The sequence below is a fragment of the Medicago sativa genome, chromosome 3 (genome assembly GCF_051527215.1).
Source record: "Medicago sativa cultivar Bolivia chromosome 3, Bolivia_mono, whole genome shotgun sequence".
Taxonomy (NCBI): Eukaryota; Viridiplantae; Streptophyta; class Magnoliopsida; order Fabales; family Fabaceae; genus Medicago; species Medicago sativa.
In genome coordinates this window covers 12376389-12398226 of record NC_140751.1, presented here as the reverse complement: position 1 = coordinate 12398226, position 21838 = coordinate 12376389, and the positions used below count along the sequence as shown (strand labels likewise).

Below are 21838 nucleotides of genomic sequence, written 5' to 3'. Positions count from 1 at the left end.
CCAAAGCCTTAATAACAACACACTGCTCAACGTGGAGGTAGCATTTAACTGTATTAAATTTCCAATGAACAGTAAAGGCTCCATTCTCATACTTAGGGGTGTGCATGGTTAACCAAATATAAGAACCAATCCACTTAAATGGTTCTAGTTTGAGATCCAAACCATTTTTCTGGTTCATGAACAGACCGGTTCCCATATGGCTCAAAACCGGTTTAAACTGGATTTGATTAAAAACTGCTGGTTTACAATGGATTAGTTACAAAATCTGATTTTTTTTTTCTTGAATTTAGTTTGAAACAACTTTTATTGAATTGGTACTGAATAGTTTTTCATTCAATTGATAAAAACCAAAGTTAGAGAATGATAAAAGGGTATCGTCGAATTGGTACTCTTCTCCGATTCAATTGGTACTGAATTGGTACTCTTCTCCGATTCCAGTTTTCATTCAATTGATACTCTTCTCCGATTCCAGTTTTCACCAAAGTGTATCGTCGATTCAATGTGGTTGTCGTCTCCGCCGTTGTTGCGGTCGTTGTCTCTATTGCCGTCTTTGCAGTCGTTGTCTCCACCGCCGTCGTAGCGGTTGCCGTCTCCGTTTCTCTGTCTCCATCGTGGTTGTTGCAGCCTTGTGAAAATACTGCTTTTCTCTTTCAATTTCTCCTTCTCTTTCTACAATTATTGAGCGACTTTTTTTGTTTTTTCAATCTCACCTTTTTTGTTACAACAGAGAAGTAACTCTTGTTCTCTGAAATGCAGGATGCAGTTAAAGAATTGAATATGGTTTTTTTAAGTGGATACAGTTTATAACTGTTTCCAATGAAATGGACTGGGTCAGTTTTGGTTCAAGAGAAAATGGTTTTTCCAAAACAGTTTACTGGATTTCCAGATATAGTTCACATGATCCAGTTTTTTTGCACACCCCTACTCATACTCATATTCCACACTTTCTCTCTCTAACATCATTCCAAATTTCCAATCCCTATTGTCTGCCTCTTTCAGTAACTTTTCCATCCTCTATCAAAATTTCCCCTTTTCAACTTTCTAAATCCATCTTTGCTACACATCCTCAATAATTGAAATTCAAAATTTGAAAGTAAGGTTCAATTTTCAGACACACTCTGAGTCGAGACCATTCCTATGATCCCATTGAGCAGTTTCATCCACCATTTTAAGGGAATGTGAAGTTTTGGCGGATGATGACGTCTTCAACACCCTTAGGTTTTATTCAGGTAATTGATTTTTTTCTCAACATTTATTTCAATCTCTGAAATATTTTTTCTTTCAAATGCTCTTTGTTCTATTCTTTCTAATATTGTAAATGTATTGCTGGGTTGTTCTACCCACAAGGTGTTTGTATAATATTCTGACTCAAGGCTTAAAATTATTGTGATACAGAGATAATTTCAGTTTGCTTTTCTTATAATAACACATCTTTCCTTCATGTTTGTTTGTATGCTACAAATATTAAACTCTCATTGTTTTATGTGTATACATCACTAACAACTAGAATGAAGTATTTGTTAACGGTGATAGAAAATTATAGGTATGCTAGAAAATGATGATATACAATATTTGATATTATGACGTGATTTGAGAAATTGGTACCATAATTTGTTTTTGAGAATCACCTGTAAGATGTTTTTGGTTGATTTGATGAGGGCTTTCACACATGTGTGGTGGATTTCATTATAATTGCCTAGCAATGTGTAAGGATCTCACATGACGTCCTCAATTCCATTTGCCTATAGAAACTGATTTGGCAAACTTTTTTTTAGCTAATATAGCATAATTCTTTAAGACAAGCTTGAGAGTGTAGTTCAATGATTTTCAAGATCTTCACTTGACAAACAAAGAAAGGAAGTCGGGTTGTGTATATGTGATTATTTTTGTTCTTTTTTGTGACAGGTCCTTATCTTTATTTACTACCTTAGGATGTGGAGCAAACATTTCTCGATGGACTTGATCATTGTGAATTTGGTAATTATAACTTGACATAAAAATAATGTGTTTTGCTAATAATCCAATTTTTTTTTTGTAGAGCTATACGGTAATGAATGAATGGCTTCAAGAGAACTTTTCAAAAATATTTAGTAAAACTAGGTTTTAAATCAAAATAGTATATATTAGGTATTATTGTTGTTTAATCTGAAAATGGGATTTGCAGGGACCGTCTGAATTTTGGGTTTGCCTTTTCTTTTTCCCCACGATGCCGTTTCTCTTCCTTTGTTTCTTTGCATGATTAAATTCCATCTTCAATTATTATTTTTTTTTTATCCTATTCATATATGGATTTTTATTTCAAGCAATTGAAACCTTGGTTTTTTCTTTTAGTTTTAGAATATGATTTTGCAATTTGGTTTTCAAGGGTTTTACCGTAAAAGTGTACATGTAGAGACTACATCAAGGAAAGGACCCTAGAGTCACGACCCTCTGTGTTCAGTGAAAAGGAAGAACATGATTGAATGAATTCAATATAGGTGCATCCAGATAACTATATTAGGAAGACTGGATTCATTGATGACGGTGTATCGTCGTGATTGCAAGCTAAACGGTATCTCTTGAATTTCATTTTTCTATTTGTTTTTAGGGATTTTGAGGGGATAATCATGATATTTTGAAAGCTTATGAAATTTTTTTATTTTGAGTTTGATTTTATATGCCCACCGATCTTGATTTATATATTTTGGGGGTTGAAAGTTTGATTTTGTGTCAATGTTAGTAATAATCTATAATTTGTGTTTTCAACAGTCCTCTTTGTGTTCTAAGGTTGATAGTAGAAATTGAATTGTGAACAACATGGTGATTTTTGTTTAATTGTTTCTTATGTAATAACCTTGGAGAAAGATCTATTAACAAACCACATAAGATGAAATACGTCAAGATTGAGAAGGATGCTTGACTAGGATGATAAAAGACCATGTTTTTTATTTCTGTTTTATCTGATACCAGATTTTGTCTCTGTTCCGGATCATGATGTTTAGTTTATTTTCTTGAAACTATTGCTGTTTTCGGTGTACTCTTTTTTGAACCTAAGACCCAAGTGTCTCATATACTATCCTTTCATGTTGCTGTCAAATAATTTGTCTGAATGAATCAAAGTTTTTTCTGATATTAATACTTTTGCTGATTTCGGTTTTACCTATATGCAAAGTCATTTGTGTTTGAGAATTAGTGCTTTGAGGATTTGATTATAAGCCTATTAATTCAGACAAGATATTGGAGTAAGAATTACATTCATAATGAATGCGAACCAGGTGTAATAACAATAAGTTATGTGCTGGTGTGTAGATGAGGGATATGTGAAAGATATCATATTTAAGCTTTATAGTCTATAAATGAAACATTGCTAAATCCTATGGATGTGTGATCAGGTTCATATCAGCCACTAAAAGGGTTGTCCCACCGATAACAAAATAATTTCTATTCACTAAGTATGCAACTTATTTGAGACTGTTTATGACTAATATCGTTAAGGGACCTTTCCGTCAATATGTTTTTTGATTATATGTTTTATGACATTGTTGAGACATTATTATATGCTCCAATAGTGATTGTGTATGTTTACTATTGCTAAGCGCATTGTTAACGTATTCATAGCCATTCGCCGTTTATAAGAGATTAAATTTAACTCATTCATAGTGCTTTATCAAATAATTTACATATATTATATAGATCATTGTGTTATGTTTTTAAAAGTCTACAATTTTTCTATGCTTAATTGAAATAAATGTGACCCTGCTGGTAGTTATTTTAAATGTTGTAGAAATGTGAAATTGACCAGCAAGAAGACAATTTATCAATCTAACAATTAAAGTCTTTGTAAAATCAAGGATCACATATTCTGCAGTGCGCTATAAATGTATGTTGATTGCAAGTTGCAACTATATCAGTTTGTTTTGAGTTGTAAGTAAAAAGTAAATATTGGGATTTTGAGTCTATTTTGGCCATTTTGATCAATTTGTAAGGTATCAACCACTGTTTGAAAGTTCTTTCTTTGCTTGGTTTTATGATTTTTCAAGGAGCATTACTTTGTGTAGCTAATTTAGATTGATTTTGTATATCGAATCGTTGATAGAGCTATTCTTTTGTTGCACATAATTTGGTAGATGTGGCGTGTATTTATATCGATTCCGGACTGGTGTGGAGCCAACATGCCTTCAAAATTATAGGTATCTCAACCAAGAATATGCATAAAGGAATTGGAAGCGCTAAACACTTCAACAGACAATAAAGTACACTTTATGGCATATGTTGATGGAAGTGGTAGAGATTTGATGATCGTTAAAACAACTTAGGGGACTTATGTTGATATTTACTATGACAAAGGTTTGTAGTATGGCAATTTGTGAAAAGTTGTAATGAGTATTGTAATTGGTAGTGTTGGCACAATTATGCTGTCTCCATGCTTCTTTCATTACTAATGTTAATTTTTCATTAAATAGCCACGTTTGAATGCAAACTTGATTATTTTTTTACAATCAAACAAACTGATATAGTTGCAAGGATGAGGTAAACAGAAAGCTTCATAAGAAATCTCTAAAGTGTATGATTTTTGGGATTTGATATTCTTGAATCCAACATCCACTCTACCAAGATAACTCTAAAAGTTGGATCTACTAACTTGATGATAAAAAGTAAATTTTTTTATAAAACAAAAAGGTTTAACGCTAGCTTCTATCCAAACCTTCCAACTCTTCATACTCAGTTAGATACAAATTTAGAGTGAGATTTCACAATCTGAACTTCTATCCAATTATGGATCATGTTAGTTATCTTAATAGTGTTTTATGTGTTATTTACTATACATTGTCTTTGAATTGGATTCTTCTTAATGATAATTTTATCTATATCAATTCATTACAGTAATATATTTTACATATATCTCGCCCGTACGATGCACGGATGTGTGATCTAAGGACATAAAATATTGAAACATTTTGTTTTCGATGTAAAATTGCAATATATCAGCTTCTCATTGTTAATGTCCCGGGCGGTAGCACGGGTAAAAGTACTAGTTTTAGAGATAAATCCGCTGAATCTTGTTAAGCATAAATGACCAACAAAACTCCTTCTAAGAGTTTAAATGTTGTTGCATGTCCAAATTGAACTTGAAACACTTATGGATAAAATAAATTTGGTTTGATCTTGATTTATTTATTAATTTTCTTTTTGAGGGAAATATGAGTTAATATAAATACTCATCTATCCTTTAAAAAAAATATATTCATCTATTTTGCTAAAAAAAAAAATATATTCATCTATTAAAATTGAACCATCGCTCAAAATTGAACCAAATCTTACAATCTAATCAATTGAATTGTGAATCAACATCAGTATTGTTTATCATTTGAATGTTTGAATGATTTTATCATAGTTTCATCTTAGTTTCAACACTTTAAAATAGCTGAAACATAATTTAGAAATTTCATTTGTTCGATTTTTAAAATGTTAATTCAAGTATGAAACTATTACAATATTAAATAAAAGGATTAATTAAGTTTTTAGTCCCTATAAATATTCACAATTTTGTTTTTAGTCCCTACAAAATAAAATCACACTTTTTAGTCCCTTAGACATTTTCCTTAAGCATTTTAGGGACCAAAAATGTTGATGGAAATTTTTGACAGGGACTAAAAATGTTGATGGAAAATTTTTGTAGGGACTAAAAATGCTGATGGAAAATTTTATAGAGACTAAAAAGTGTGATTTTATTTTATAGGGACTAAAAAGAAAATTCTGAATATTTACAAGGACCATTTACTTAATTAACCCTAACTAAAATTAGAGATATAAAGTTGATTTTGTGATTAAGAGGGGTAAAAAGTACAGTGATAAGGAGATTTAAAAAAAGAAGTCACAAGGAGATCAAGGATTCTCACTCCCACGTAGTATCAACAATTTCTAACATTGATTATTTCAATTTTTTTAACAAAAATCATCATAAACAAGATTTGTTTTTAAATAGATATGAAATGATTACTTAACATGAATAGAAGAAAAACGAACAATAAGCTGCGTCGTTAGACCTTTTTGGAGAACAAAACTAATTCTCGTAAACATAACATTTATGGACCTAGAAAATATGACATTGTTACGCATGACCCTTTGATCTCTATATAGAAGATCAACAACCTCCAGTGTTATAGAGCCAAAAGTGTAAAAACAAATGGTATAAAAGCGTGTCGATTGTCAGAACACTCTTTTGTTGGAACAAAATGTGTTTAACAATGAACCTTAGAAAGTTTTGATGATAACAAGGTATTAAAAATTGTAAATTGGACTACCTAATATTTGTTCAAGTGTACGGGACCACAGTTAAAAAAGTTACATCATTAATTGGTTCTGAATGAGCAAATAAAGAGCAAAAGAAAATGAAGCTTAGATGATTCTGAAGGCAATACGCTCCTGAAAGTAAAAGCGCTCCTGAAGTCAAGCTGCTCCTGAAGACAAGAGGTCCAAAAGCCACATCATCAGAAGCTGCACCATCAGAAGCTGCAGAAGCTGCACCATCAGAAGCTGCAGAAGCTGCATCATCAGAAGCTGCCTCATCAGAAGTCATTTCACCAGAAGATGAAGATCAACTGGATTTGCAAAACATTCAAAGATTGAAGAATCTACATTGCAAAAGCTGTCTATTGGATTCGAAAACACAGCAGAAAATTAGTGGAACATTGCAACGGTCATTTCAAAGGTGTTTGAAGGCATGTGCTTGCAATTTGGACGAAAGCGTTGACATTGTACTTTGTACGAATTGTACAACCACGTTCTCCACTACTCTGTTTTGTGTCCACGCTACAAGACAAGAAAACAGCTCCAGAATACGGTCTCGCCTGCATATATGTTCCTTTGGATAAGGAATGGATTTCAAATTGGTTCTTCATAGGACAACAACCAAATCAGGCAAAAGATCATTGGTGAAAGATCAAGCTTCAACAACGACTCTTTGGTGTGCTGGCAATTTCACAACGTCTCTTTCACACCTCTATATAAAGGAGTGAAGACTTAGAGTTTTGGCAATGCAAGAACACTGAACGAAAGACTCATAACATTTTTACAAGTGCCAAACCTCTGCTGAAATTGTTCTGCATTCACTTAGAATTTATGTGTCTCAAAGTCATATCTTAGAAATTCTTAAGTCCATTGAGTCTGTATCTGATTTATATTGTGAGCACCTCTGATTGTATATCAAGTGTTCAACTTTAAACAATTTTCTGTGTAATTTTGTTTAGTTAGGAAGTCTCTTGCAGTTGTGCTTGAGCAGGAAGTCTCTTGATTATGTTCTTGAGCAAAGGAAGTCTCTAGCTTGTGTGCTTGAGCAATTGTAATCAGATATTACTCTTAGTGAAATCTCCTTGGAAGTGCAAGGGGGATTGGACTACTTCCGGATTGTGGAAGGAACCAGTATAATTGCTTTGTGTCGTTCTTCTTCTCTCTCTCTGTTTTATTCCGCTGCATTTAGATTCTGATCATCACTTCAGAAGCTGTCTCACTTAGCTTCTGATCAGTGTGTTCAGTTTTTAGGAGAAACGAAGAATTTTTCAAAACACAATTCAACCCCCCTTCTTGTGTTTTTCTCACCTTCAATTGGTATCCAGAGCCTTGGTCTGTTATGTAACACTTAACCGTGCAACAGTCAAAGATCTGAGAAAAACATGTCTACTCCTCCTCCTGCTGGTTCTGGTGATACTAGCTATAAACATGTCTCACATGATTATAGTGATAGTAAGAAATCCAGTGTTGGAAAAGTTCCAAAGTTCAATGGAGATGCTGAAGAGTTCTCTTGGTGGAAGACCAACTTTTACAGTTACATCATGAGCCTAGATGAAGAATTATGGGATATTCTGGAAGATGGTGTTGGTGATTTAGTCCTTGATGGAGAAGGAGCTGCTGTGGATAGAAAGAAACATACTCCAGAACTGAGGAAACTCTACAAGAAGCATCATATTATCAGAGGAGCCCTTGTCACTGCCATACCCAAAGCAGAATACATGAAGATGAGTGACAAATCCACTGCTAAAGCTATGTTTGCTTCTCTCTGTTCAAATTATGAAGGGAGCAAGAAGGTCAAAGAAGCAAAGGCTCTCCTGCTTGTACATCAGTACGAGTTATTCAAGATGAAGGATGATGAAACTATTGAGGAGATGTACTCAAGGTTTCAAACCTTAGTTTCTGGGCTATAGATTCTAAAGAAAAGCTATGTTGCTTCTGATCATGTAAGCAAGATACTCAGAAGCTTACCTGCCAGATGGAGACCAAAGGTGACTGCCATTGAGGAAGCTAAAGATTTAAACACTTTAAGTGTCGAAGATCTTGTTAGTTCTCTCAAAGTTCATGAGTTAAGTCTTAATGAACATGAGTCTACTAAGAAGAGTAAATCAATAGCTCTTCCATCCAAAGGCAAGTCATCAAAAGCTCTCAAAGTGGTTGAATCTTAAGAGGAAGAACAGTCTGTTGGAACAAAATGTGTTTAACAATGAACCTTAAAGAGTTTTGATGATAACAAGGTATTAAAAATTGTAAATTGGACTAGCTAATATTTGTTCAAGTGTACAAGATCATAATTATTGGTTCTGAATGAGCAAATAAAGAGCAAAGGAAACAACAAAAATTTGAAGCTTGGACGCTCCTGAAGGCAACTTGTTACTGAAGAGAAAAAGCGCTCCTGAAGTTAAGTCGCTTCTGAAGTAAGGATAGCGCTCCTGAAGAATAGTGCTTCTGAAGACAAGAGGTCCAGAAGCCACATCATCAGAAGCTGCATCATCAGAAGCTGCCTCATCAGAAGCTATTTCACCAGAAGCTGAAGATCAACTGGATTTGCAAAACATTCAAAGATTGAAGGATCTACATTGCAAAAGCTGTCTATTGGATTCGAAAACATAGCAGAAAATTAGTGGAACATTGCAACGGTCATTTCAAAGGTGTTTGAAGGCCTGTGCTTGCAATTTGGACGAAAGCGTTGACATTGTACTATTGTACGAACTGTACAACCACCTTCTCCACTACTCTGTTTTGTGTCCACGCTACAAGACAAGAAAACAGCTCCAGAATACGGCTTCGCCTGCATAGATGTTCCTTTGGATAAGGAATGGATTTCAAATTGGTTTTTCATAGGACAACAACCAAATCAGGCAAAAGATCATTGGTGAAAGATCAAACTTCAACAACGACTCTTTGGTGTGCTGGCAATTTCACAACGTCTCTTTCACACCTCTATATAAAGGAGTGAAGACCTAGAGATTTGGTAATGCATGAACGCTGAACGAAAGACTCATAACATTTTTACAAGTGCCAAATCTCTGCTGAAATTGTTCTGCATTCACTTAGAATTTCTGTGTCTCAAAGTCATATCTTAGAAATTCTTAAGTTCATTGAGTCTGTATCTGATTTGTATTGTGAGCACCTCTGATTGTATATCAAGTGTTCAACCTTAAACAATTTTCTGTGTAATTTTGTTTAGTTAGGAAGTCTCTTGCAGTTGTGCTTGAGCAGGAAGTCTCTTAATTGTGTTCTTGAGCAAAGGAAGTCTCTTGCTTGTGTGCTTGAGCATTGGAAGTCTCTTGCTTGTGTGCTTGAGCATTTGTAATCAGATATTACTCATAGTGAAATCTCCTTGGAAGTGCAAGGGGGACTGGACTACTTCCGGATTGTGGAAGGAACCAGTATAATTGCTTTGTGTCGTTCTTCTTCTCTCTCTCTGTTTTATTCCGCTGCATTTAGATTCTGATTATCACTTCAGAAGCTGTCTCACTTAGCTTCTGATCAGTGTGTTCAGTTTTTAGGAGAAACGAAGAATTTTTCAAAACACAATTCAACCCCCCTTCTTGTGTTTTTTCTCACCTTCAATTGGTATCTAGAGCCTTGGTCTGTTGTGTAACACTTAACCGTGCAACAGTCAAACATCTGAGAAAAACATGTCTACTCCTCCTCCTACTGGTCCTAGTGATACTAGCTATAAGAATGTCTCACATGATTATAGTGATAGTAAGAAAACCAGCGTTGGAAAAGTTCCAAAGTTCAATGGAGATGCTGAAGAGTTCTCTTGGTGGAAGACCAACTTTTACAGTTACATCATGAGCCTAGATGAAGAATTATGGGATATTCTGGAAGATGGTGTTGGTGATTTAGTCCTTGATGAAGAATGAGCTGCTGTGGATAGAAAGAAACATACTCCAGAACTGAGGAAACTCTACAAGAAGCATCATATTATCAGAGGAGCTCTTGTCACTGCCATACCCAAAGCAGAGTACATGAAAATGAGTGACAAATCCACTGCTAAAGCTATGTTTGCTTCTCTCTGTTCAAATTATGAAGGGAGCAAGAAGGTCAAAGAAGCAAAGGCTCTTCTGCTTGTACATCAGTATGAGTTATTCAAGATGAAGGATGATGAAACTAGTGAGGAGATGTACTCAAGGTTTCAAACCTTAGTTTCTGGGCTACAGATTCTAAAGAAGAGCTATGTTGCTTCTGATCATGTAAGCAAGATACTCAGAAGCTTACCTGCAAGATGGAGACCAAAAGTGACTGCCATTGAGGAAGCTAAAGATTTAAACACTTTAAGTGTCGAAGATCTTGTTAGTTCTCTCAAAGTTCATGAGTTAAGTCTTAATGAACATGAGACTACTAAGAAGAGTAAATCAATAGCTCTTCCATCCAAAGGCAAGTCATCAAAAGCTCTCAAAGTAGTTGAATCTGAAGAGGAAGAACAGTCAAGTTCAGATTCTGAACCAGATGCTGCTGAAATGGCCATGCTCTCAAACAGACTTCAATATCTGGCCAAGAAGAACAGAAAGTTTCTCTCCAGAAGGGGTAACTCCAGAAGCTCAAAGAAAGAAGATCAGAAGGGATGCTTCAACTGCAAGAAGCCGGGACACTTCATTGCTGAATGCCCTGATCTTCAAAGAGAAAAGTCAATGGACAAGTCAAAGAGGTCTACATTCAAACCAAGCAAACTCAAGAAGCAGATTAAGCAGAGTTTAATGGCAACCTGGGATGATTTGGGTAGTGAATCTGGATCTGATAAAGAGGAAGCTGATGAAGATGCAAAGGTAGCTGTTGGGTTGGTAGCAACAGCAACTTCAGAAGCTGGATCAGATTCAGACTCAGAAGATGAAAACGAGGTATATTCCAAAATTCCCAGAGATGAACTTGTTGAGTCACTTAAAGAACTTCTTACACATTTTGAAGTAAGAACCAATGAGTTGAAGGATTTAAAAGAAAAATATGCTGATTTGGTACAACAGCAAAAATCAACTCTATTGGATCTGAAAGCTTCTGAACAAGGACTTAGGGGCTTTGACTTCATGTGTAAAACATATGAAGATCAGCTCAGGTTCTTATGTCAGAAGCTACAAGAAAAGTGTAATGAAAAACCTTTAAGTAACCATGAAATTGCTCTTGAAGATTTTATTATATCTGGCATTGACAGAAGCAGAGTAGCTTCTATGATTTATAGCATTTACAAGAACAATGGCAGAGGAATTGGTTTTCCAGAAGTGAAACTTGAGAAAACCAATCTAAAATCTTGTTGTGAATGCATCAAGGAAGGACTGAAAACCTTCTTTGTACCAGAAGGGGCTGAGTTGGAAACTGTTGTTCAATCAGAACCTGAAGCTTCTAGTTCTAAGGCTAAGATTACTTCAAAGCCAAAGAACTCTAAGTCAAAGGTTATGATCAAATCTGATTCCAAGACTTCAAAGGTTAGGATCCTGAAAAGATCAGAACCTATTCCTCAGAGTCTGGTGAAACCAAAATCTGGGGTTCTGAAGTCTAAGTTTCAGAAGAAGACAGTTACTGCTTCTGAAGTACCAAAACCTAAGGTGATGGTTAATCAGAAGCAACCTAACTCACAGCACAAGGTACAAGAAGTGAAGAGTAAAGCCTTAAGTACTAAACTTCCAGGACCCATAGAACAATGGGTACCTAAATCTAAAAATGTCAATGATGCAGGTATGTCTAAAAGCAGTGCCAAAGCAAAGATCATGGTACCTAGACAGCGGTTGCTCAAGACACATGACAGGAGACAAGTCCATGTTCCTCAGCCTAACAATGAAAGAGGGAGGAAATGTGAAATTTGGAGGCAACCAGTCAGGCAAGATCATAGGTACAGGAACTATTGGTAATTCCTCTACCTCAATTAATAATGTATGGTTGGTAGATGGTCTTGAACATAACCTTTTGAGCATTAGTCAATTTTGTGATAATGGTTATGATGTGCTTTTTGAAAAACCCAACTGTACAGTAATCAACAAGGAAGACAAATCCATTGTGTTCAAAGGAAAGAGAGTTGACAATGTCTATAAAATCAATTTTTCTGAACTGGCTGATCAGAAGGTGATGTGCCTACTATCAGTGAATGATAAGAAATGGATGTGGCACAGAAGGTTGGGACATGCTAACTGGAGGTTAATCTCTAAGCTTAGTAAGTTACAACTTGTGAAAGGGCTACCAGACATTGACTATCATTCAGATGCACTCTGTGGTGCATGTCAGAGAGGGAAAATTGTGAAATCATCTTTTAAAACCAAAGACATTGTTTCAACCTCAAGACCTTTAGAATTACTCCATATTGATTTATTTGGACCAGTGAGTACTGCATCCTTATATGGAAGTAAATATGGATTAGTCATTGTTGATGATTACAGCAGATGTACTTGGGTAAAATTCATAAAGAGTAAAGATGTTGCGTGTGATGTATTCAGTAGCTTCTGCACTCAAATTCAATCTGAAAAAGAATCAAAAATTTTGAAAGTCAGAAGTGATCATGGTGGAGAATTTGAAAATGAGCCATTTGAAGCTTTTTGTGAAAAACATGGAATTTTCCATGAATTCTCTTCTCCTAGAACACCACAACAAAATGGGGTTGTAGAGAGAAAGAATAGAACTTTACAAGAAATGGCCAGAACCATGATTCATGAAAACAATTTACCAAAACATTTTTGGGCAGAAGCAGTGAATACGGCATGCTATGTTCAAAACATGATCTATATCAGACCTATTTTGGAGAAAACAGCATATGAACTCTTTAAAGGAAGAAAACCCAATATCTCTTACTTTCATCAATTTGGATGTACATGTTACATTCTGAACAACAAGCTCTACCTAAAGAAATTTGATGCCAAGAATCAAAAAGGAATCTTTTTAGGTTACTCTGAAAGGTCAAAGGCATACAGAGTGTATAATTCAGAAACACTCTGTGTTGAAGAATCTATGCACGTTAAATTTGATGACAAGGAGCTTGAAGATAAAACTTCAAAGCAAGGTGAAAGTTTTGCAGAGATACAAGTTCCTGAAGCTACTCCAGAACCTGATCAGATAGCTGAGTCTGAAGATAGTCCAGAAGCTGAACCCACATCAGAAGCGCAAGATGAAACTGCTTCTGATGAAGCACAAGATGGCTCACATCAAGCAGATCCTCCCAAAAACACATTCAAACACAAGTCTTCACATCCTGAGGAGCTAATCATTGGAAACAAAGATAGTCCAAGAAGAACAAGATCACATTTCAGACAAGAAGAGTCAATGATTGGACTAATCTCAATGATTGAACCTACAACAGTTGATGAAGCACTTTCAGATGATGGATGGATCCTAGCTATGCAAGAAGAGTTGAATCAATTTCAAAGAAATGATGTGTGGGATCTGGTACCCAAACCTCAGCACAAGAACATTATTGGAACAAAATGGGTATTCAGAAACAAGCTGAATGAGCAAGGTGAAGTAACAAGAAACAAAGCCAGGCTTGTTGCACAAGGGTATAGTCAACAAGAAGGCATTGATTACACTGAAACGTTTGCTCCAGTTGCAAGATTGGAAGCAATCAGGTTACTTCTTTCCTATGCAGTTAATCATGGCATAATATTATATCAAATGGATGTCAAGAGTGCATTTCTAAATGGTGTCATAGAAGAAGAAGTGTATGTCAAGCAACCTCCTGGATTTGAGGATATTAAATATCCTGACCATGTTTTTAAACTGAAGAAATCACTATATGGCTTGAAACAAGCTCCCAGAGCTTGGTATGATAGACTAAGTAATTTCTTAATCAAAAATGATTTTAAAAGAGGACAGGTTGATACTACACTCTTCAGAAGGACCCTTGAGAAAGATATTCTTGTTGTGCAAATATATGTTGATGATATAATATTTGGTTCTACTAATGCATCTCTTTGCAAGGAATTTTCTGAGTTAATGCAGGATGAATTTGAAATGAGCATGATGGGAGAGCTGAAGTTCTTCCTGGGCATTCAAATCAATCAATGCAAAGATGGAGTCTATGTTCATCAATCAAAGTACACAAAGGAGCTTCTGAAGAAGTTCAAACTTGAAGATTGTAAAGTGATGAACACTCCAATGCACCCTACGTGCAACTTAAGCAAAGAAGATGAAGGAGCTAAAGTAGATCAGAAGCTGTATAGAGGTATGATTGGTTCTTTGTTATACCTCACTGCATCTAGGCCAGATATTTTATTCAGTGTATGCTTGTGTGCAAGATTCCAATCAGATCCTAGAGAATCTCATATGACTGCTGTCAAGAGAATCTTCAGGTATTTGAAAGGAACAACTAATCTTGGACTCCTTTATAGGAAATCCTTAGATTATAAGCTAATTGGATTCTGTGATGCTGATTATGCTGGTGATAAGATTGAAAGAAAGTCAACCAGTGGCAATTGTCAATTTCTGGGTGATAATCTTATATCCTGGGCTAGCAAAAGACAAACAACTATTGCTATGTCTACAGCAGAAGCAGAATACATTTCAGCTGCAAGTTGTTGTACACAACTACTCTGGATGAAACATCAGTTGGAAGATTATCAGATAACTGCTAACAGTATTTCCATTTATTGTGATAATACTGCTGCTATTTGTTTGTCTAAAAATCCAATTTTGCATTCAAGAGCTAAGCACATTGAAATCAAACACCATTTTATCAGAGATTATGTTCAAAAAGGAATTTTAGATATACAATTCATTGATACTGAAAATCAATGGGCTGATATATTTACTAAGCCTTTAACTGTTGAAAGATTTGATTTTATAAAGAAAAATTTGAACATGCACTTTGTATCTGATTAAATGCTTGCTTGCTCCTGAATAGGGTTTTAGGTTCTGAAGTCAGTTCAGAAGCGGTAGTCCATCAGAAGCTCTTTATTGAGGTTCTGAGGAAAACTCGCTTCTGATGATGACGTCAGCATCTGAAGTCCAGAAGCTGGATTTGTTGCTTCTGAATAGTTGAATTAGTGGAAACGTTGGAAGTTACCTTTTAAAAAGTAACTTCTGGCCCACTAACTTGGTAGTTACTCTGTGAACTTCTTACGTGGCCTGTATGTGTTGGTGTATAACTAAAAGGGCAATGATGATTTAAAAGCTTTGAAAGTACTTTTCACGCGCCCCCAATTTTGTCATTAATGTTACGTTTGTTTGTCTCTTTTGAATTGCAATCGTTTTACTTTTAACACTTTGACAATTCACACACTACTCACTCACAACAAACACATTTGCTCTCAAACCTCTTGCGAAGTAAGCGCATTCTCTCAACCTTAGAACCCTAAAATCTTCATCTTCTTCAAATCTTCGTCAATCATCATCAAATGGCATCATCAAGCTCGCAACGAGAAGTTTCAGTATCTACTTCACGGATGGTCCCTGAATTTGACTACAAAGGAAGAAGCATGAAATTGGAAGAATGGGAACTACAGGTTCAAATAGAAAATCCGGTGGATTTTGAATCACTCGCCTTCCATGAGTGTTGGATCAGAAGCTACTATGAAAAGCAGGAACTTATGCATTACTTCAAGATGTTGAATGGACCAACATACGAAGCATTGGTAAGACACTTCTGGGTGAGGGCTAAGGTTTATGACAAAGCTGCGTCTATAACTGAAGAAAGTCAGATGGTGTTGATTTATCCTGAACTGGAAGGGAAGACCAGAGAAGAAATGGGACTTGAGCCATTTACAGGTATTGAAATCAGGTCAAGTATTTGTGGTATTCCAGTAAGAATTGCGGAATGGCAGATAGAAGCTGTACTCTGTAGAGAGGCCTCTGGAAAATACTCTGGAATTGATCTCTCAAGTACAGCTGAAGAACGCCTCTGGAAAGAGAAAGTAAACTTGGCCCTGTACAACTCAACACAAGCAGGAAAGTATGCTGATCTAAGCATGGATAAGAAGCTGCTTCTGAAGATTCAGAATGAGGACTTACTTCCATGTGGTGGTAGTGAGAAACCCAATTTGGCACAAAAGGTCTTTCTTCAACACTTCATTAAGAAGGAGAAAGTGAACGTGCCAAAATATATGTTCAAATACTTGATAGAGTGTCTGAAACAGAGTCAGCTGCAGAATAGAACCTGGGTACCTTATGGAAGACTCTTGTCAGAAATATTCTATCAAGGAGGAGTCTTGGACAAGCTAAGCAGTGCTGAAGCCTTCACAGATGAGCTGCTTGATACTAAAACTGGAAAGTTCATTAATGCACAAACCCTCAAGAATATGAAGTTGATCCCTGCTGTCACCAAGCTTCATACAGATTTGAGTGAATCACTTGTTAAGTCTGATCTTATGAAGGACTTTCCACCCATCTGCAAGAAGGATCCCATTGAAGTGCAAATGTACTATATCAAGGAACATTTTGAGGCAACCAATGAGAGAATCAGATTGGAAGATATTCCAGAGGAAATGTATGGTGGTGCTCTGCCACGAGCCAGAGGCAGAAAGTCAAAAAGGAAGATGACTGCAGAGCAATATCTAGAGGTTGAACAATCTGCTAAAAAGGCAAAAGTTGCTACTGACAAGCTCAAGATTGGTAGTTCATCAGTACCTTCAATTGAAGAAGCCATTAAAGACATGGATTCCAGGATGATCATGGATGTTGGCATTACTCTTGATCAACCTGCTATACCAAAGAAGAAAAGAAAGCAAGCAGTAAGGAGAACCAAGAACTTTCCTCATGTTTCTAAGAAGACTGAAGCTGCTACTAATGTGTCAGAAGCTATTGAAAAAGCTATGGAGATTGCTTCTGAGCTTCAAGAGAGGGTAATAACAGAAGCATCACAACTTCTTAAAATCCCTGACACTACTAAAAATGATTGCTCAGAACCCTCTACTACAGGTAATATTTTCACACACTCAGAACCTGTAGTACAAGAGATATCCAGTGACTCTCTTTCACCTTCTTCAAAATCCTCATCATCATCTTCAGATTCTGATGATGATATACCCTTAGCCCAACTTTTTCAAAAACCAGTAAAAAGCCAGTCAACATCAACCAAAACCAACACAAAGCCCTCTCAGTCAACTACTTATGAACCAGTTGGTCACATAATTAATGACAAGTTGGCCGAAATGGCTGAGCAGAGAGAAAGAGTCATTGATACTATCTTTCGCCTTAACCCTCAACCCCTTAACATTCAACCTCTCAACATGATTCCTCCAGAAAATGTTGAATCTACCTCAGAAAAAGCCTCTGAAACAACTCCAGAAGCAGCTGCTTCTGAAAATGTTGTTTCAGAAAGCCCCCATCAACAAACACCTGAACCACATAAACCCACAACACCCCCACAATCACCAATAGCTACCATTGACCCCCAACTCAACACTCAAACATCAACTTCACCACAACAACCACTAACTGAAATTGAACACTCCCCAGAACCAACTCCTATGGATGTTGACATATCTCAAGTCAATGTTCGAGCCTCAACCTCAACCACACACATTGCTTCTGACCAGCCTTCATCTTCAAACACACAAACACACTTTACCATTCCAGTTCCTAACCCTGTTCAAGATTTGGAGATCAGTGATTCTGATCTTGAAACTCTTGAACAACCACCCACAAACATCCTGGAATCTGGATATATCAATGCTGAGCTTCTGACAATCCTTAGTCAAATGCATAATCTGGTGAATCAAAGAAGGTCAATTGATCTCACCAACGCATATGAAGACTCCTGGGCATCTCTTCAGAACCGGGCAGCTGAGCTTATTGAAAATATAAAGGCTAAATGCATCAGAGTCAAGCAAGCTTCAGTCAGAAGGCTAATGGAGCATTTGAATCAGAGTCTCAGAGTACGAAGTTCTACACTGCTCCTGGCAAACCAGCCTTTCTTCTTAGAAACGGATTACTTGACCAGAGAAGCAAGGTTGTGTAAGCTTCTGAAGAAACAGATGGCACAGCAGCAGCAAGAAGCTAGAGAAAGGGAACAGGCTCTTCTCCAGAGGCAACAACAGCTTGAAGAACTGTTGCAAAAGAAAACTGAAGAAATGGAGGAGATGAAGAAACAACAACAAACCAACCCTTAGTTGCACACCTTTGTGTTATTTTTGTTTGTTGTTTGTTTTAAAATTCTTAGTCCTTCCTTCTGAAACCATCTTGTTTTATTTTTATGCTTCTGAATGCTTACTGCTTCTGACTGCTTAGCTGCTTCTGATAATTGGATATTCATGCTCATATATTTTGATCTGATTGAATTAATTAATTTCTTGTATACTCTCTCCTGTTTGAGTTTTTCTCAAATCTTTTTGTCTTTTATGTTTTTTTATTATTTTTTTGATAATGACAAAAGGGGGAGTATATGTGACGAGTATTTAAAGGCTCTGAGCCCCATTAATGGCATTTGAAATTTTTGAAAAAATTCTATCATTTTTACCTTATTGGTATAAGCTATGAATGAACGAAGAAGTATCAAAATTCAAGTAAAATTAATTGAACCATTCTTCTTATCTATAAGTTAATTCTTTCAATGATTCAAGTTTTTAAAGCTCTGATAATTGTTATTGTGCGAAAAATGAATTTAATTAACCTGGATAGAACTTAGGGGGAGCTTACAAACCTCACCTTAAAGACTATCAGACTCAGGGGGAGTTTGAGCTTACAAACCTCAGACTCTGAGCTTACAAACCTCAGAACCCCAAAGTCAACTTGTTAATTAGATTAACAACAATTGATCAATTTTAAATACTTTTGTTTGTCATCATCAAAAAGGGGGAGATTGTTGGAACAAAATGTGTTTAATAATGAACCTTAAAGAGTTTTGATGATAACAAGGTATTAAAAATTGTAAATTGGACTAGCTAATATTTGTTCAAGTGTACAGGATCATAATTATTGGTTCTGAATGAGCAAATAAAGAGCAAAGGAAACAACAAAAATTTGAAGCTTGGACGCTCCTGAAGGCAACTTGTTACTGAAGAGAAAAAGCGCTCCTGAAGTTAAGTCGCTTCTGAAGTAAGGATAGCGCTCCTGAAGAATAGTGCTTCTGAAGACAAGAGGTCCAGAAGCCACATCATCAGAAGCTGCATCATCAGAAGCTGCCTCATCAGAAGCTATTTCACCAGAAGCTGAAGATCAACTGGATTTGCAAAACATTCAAAGATTGAAGGATCTACATTGCAAAAGCAGTCTATTGGATTCGAAAACATAGCAGAAAATTAGTGGAACATTGCAACGGTCATTTCAAAGGTGTTTGAAGGCCTGTGCTTGCAATTTGGACGAAACGTTGACATTGTACTATTGTACAAACTGTACAACCACCTTCTCCACTACTCTGTTTTGTGTCCACGCTACAAGACAAGAAAACAGCTCCAGAATACGGCTTCGCCTGCATAGATGTTCCTTTGGATAAGGAATGGATTTCAAATTGGTTTTTCATTGGACAACAACCAAATCAGGCAAAAGATCATTGGTGAAAGATCAAGCTTCAACAACGACTCTTTGGTGTGCTGGCAATTTCACAACGTCTCTTTCACACCTCTATATAAAGGAGTGAAGACCTAGAGATTTGGTAATGCATGAACGCTGAACGAAAGACTCATAACATTTTTACAAGTGCCAAATCTCTGCTGAAATTGTTCTGCATTCACTTAGAATTTCTGTGTCTCAAAGTCATATCTTAGAAATTCTTAAGTTCATTGAGTCTGTATCTGATTTGTATTGTGAGCACCTCTGATTGTATATCAAGTGTTCAACCTTAAACAATTTTCTGTGTAATTTTGTTTAGTTAGGAAGTCTCTTGCAGTTGTGCTTGAGCAGGAAGTCTCTTGATTGTGTTCTTGAGCAAAGGAAGTCTCTTGCTTGTGTGCTTGAGCATTGGAAGTCTCTTGCTTGTGTGCTTGAGCATTTGTAATCAGATATTACTCATAGTGAAATCTCCTTGGAAGTGCAAGGGGGACTGGACTACTTCCGGATTGTGGAAGGAACCAGTATAATTGCTTTGTGTCGTTCTTCTTCTCTCTCTCTGTTTTATTCCGCTGCATTTAGATTCTGATTATCACTTCAGAAGCTGTCTCACTTAGCTTCTTATCAGTGTGTTCAGTTTTTAGGAGAAACGAAGAATTTTTCAAAACAGAATTCAACCCCCCTTCTTGTGTTTTTTCTCACCTTCACAGTCAAGTTCAGATTCTGAACCAGATGCTGCTGAAATGGCCATGCTCTCAAACAGACTTCAATATCTGGCCAAGAAGAACAGAAAGTTTCTTTCCAGAAGGGGTAACTCCAGAAGCTCAAAGAAAGAAGATCAGAAGGGATGCTTCAACTGCAAGAAGCCGGGACACTTCATTGCTGAATGCCCTGATCTTCAAAGAGAAAAGTCAATGGACAAGTCAAAGAGGTCTACATTCAAACCAAGCAAATTCAAGAAGCAGATTAAGCAGAGTTTAATGGCAACCTGGGATGATTTGGGTAGTGAATCTGGATCTGATAAAGAGGAAGCTGATGAAGATGCAAAGGTAGCTGTTGGGTTGGTAGCAACAGCAACTTCAGAAGCTGAATCAGATTCAGACTCAGAAGATGAAAACGAGGTATATTCCAAAATTCCCAGAGATGAACTTGTTGAGTCACTTAAAGAACTTCTTACACATTTTGAAGTAAGAACCAATGAGTTGAAGGATTTAAAAGAAAAATATGCTGAGTTGGTACAACAGCAAAAATCAACTCTATTGGATCTGAAAGCTTCTGAACAAGGACTTAGGGGCTTTGACTTCATGTGTAAAACATATGAAGATCAGCTCAGGTTCTTATGTCAGAAGCTACAAGAAAAGTGTAATGAAAAACCTTTAAGTAACCATGAAATTGCTCTTGAAGATTTTATTATATCTGGCATTGACAGAAGCAGAGTAGCTTCTATGATTTATAGCATTTACAAGAACAATGGCAGAGGAATTGGTTTTCCAGAAGTGAAACTTGAGAAAACCAATCTAAAATCTTGTTGTGAATGCATCAAGGAAGGTCTGAAAACCTTCTTTGTACCAGAAGGGGCTGAGTTGGAAACTGTTGTTCAATCAGAACCTGAAGCTTCTAGTTCTAAGGCTAAGATCACTTCAAAGCCAAAGAACTCTAAGTCAAAGGCTATGATCAAATCTGATTCCAGGACTTCAAAGGTTATGATCCTGAAAAGATCAGAACCTATTCCTCAGAGTCTGGTGAAACCAAAATCTGGGGTTCTGAAGTCTAAGTTTCAGAAGAAGACAGTTACTGCTTCTGAAGTACCAAAACCTAAGGTGATGGTTAATCAGAAGCAACCCAACTTACAGCATAAGGTACAAGAAGTGAAGAGTAAAGCCTTAAGTACTAACCTTCCAGGACCCATAGAACAATGGGTACCTAAATCTAAAAATGTCAATGATGCAGGTATGTCTAAGAGCAGTGCCAAAGCAAAGATCATGGTACCTAGACAGCGGTTGCTCAAGACACATGACAGGAGACAAGTCCATGTTCCTCAGCCTAACAATGAAAGAGGGAGGAAATGTGAAATTTGGAGGCAACCAGTCAGGCAAGATCATAGGTACAGGAACTATTGGTAATTCCTCTACCTCAATTAATAATGTATGGTTGGTAGATGGTC

At 36.4% G+C, this 21838-nt stretch overlaps 1 long non-coding RNA gene across 1 annotated transcript; it reads left to right on the top strand.

Moving 5' to 3' along the window:
* The first annotated feature begins 925 nt into the window (after positions 1–925).
* LOC146935793 (uncharacterized) lies at positions 926–4389 on the top strand. The gene is made up of 4 exons (XR_015030361.1): positions 926–1229; positions 1906–1977; positions 2366–2551; positions 4107–4389. It is a non-coding gene; the product is annotated as an uncharacterized LOC146935793 (long non-coding RNA).
* The last annotated feature ends 17449 nt before the right edge of the window (positions 4390–21838 follow it).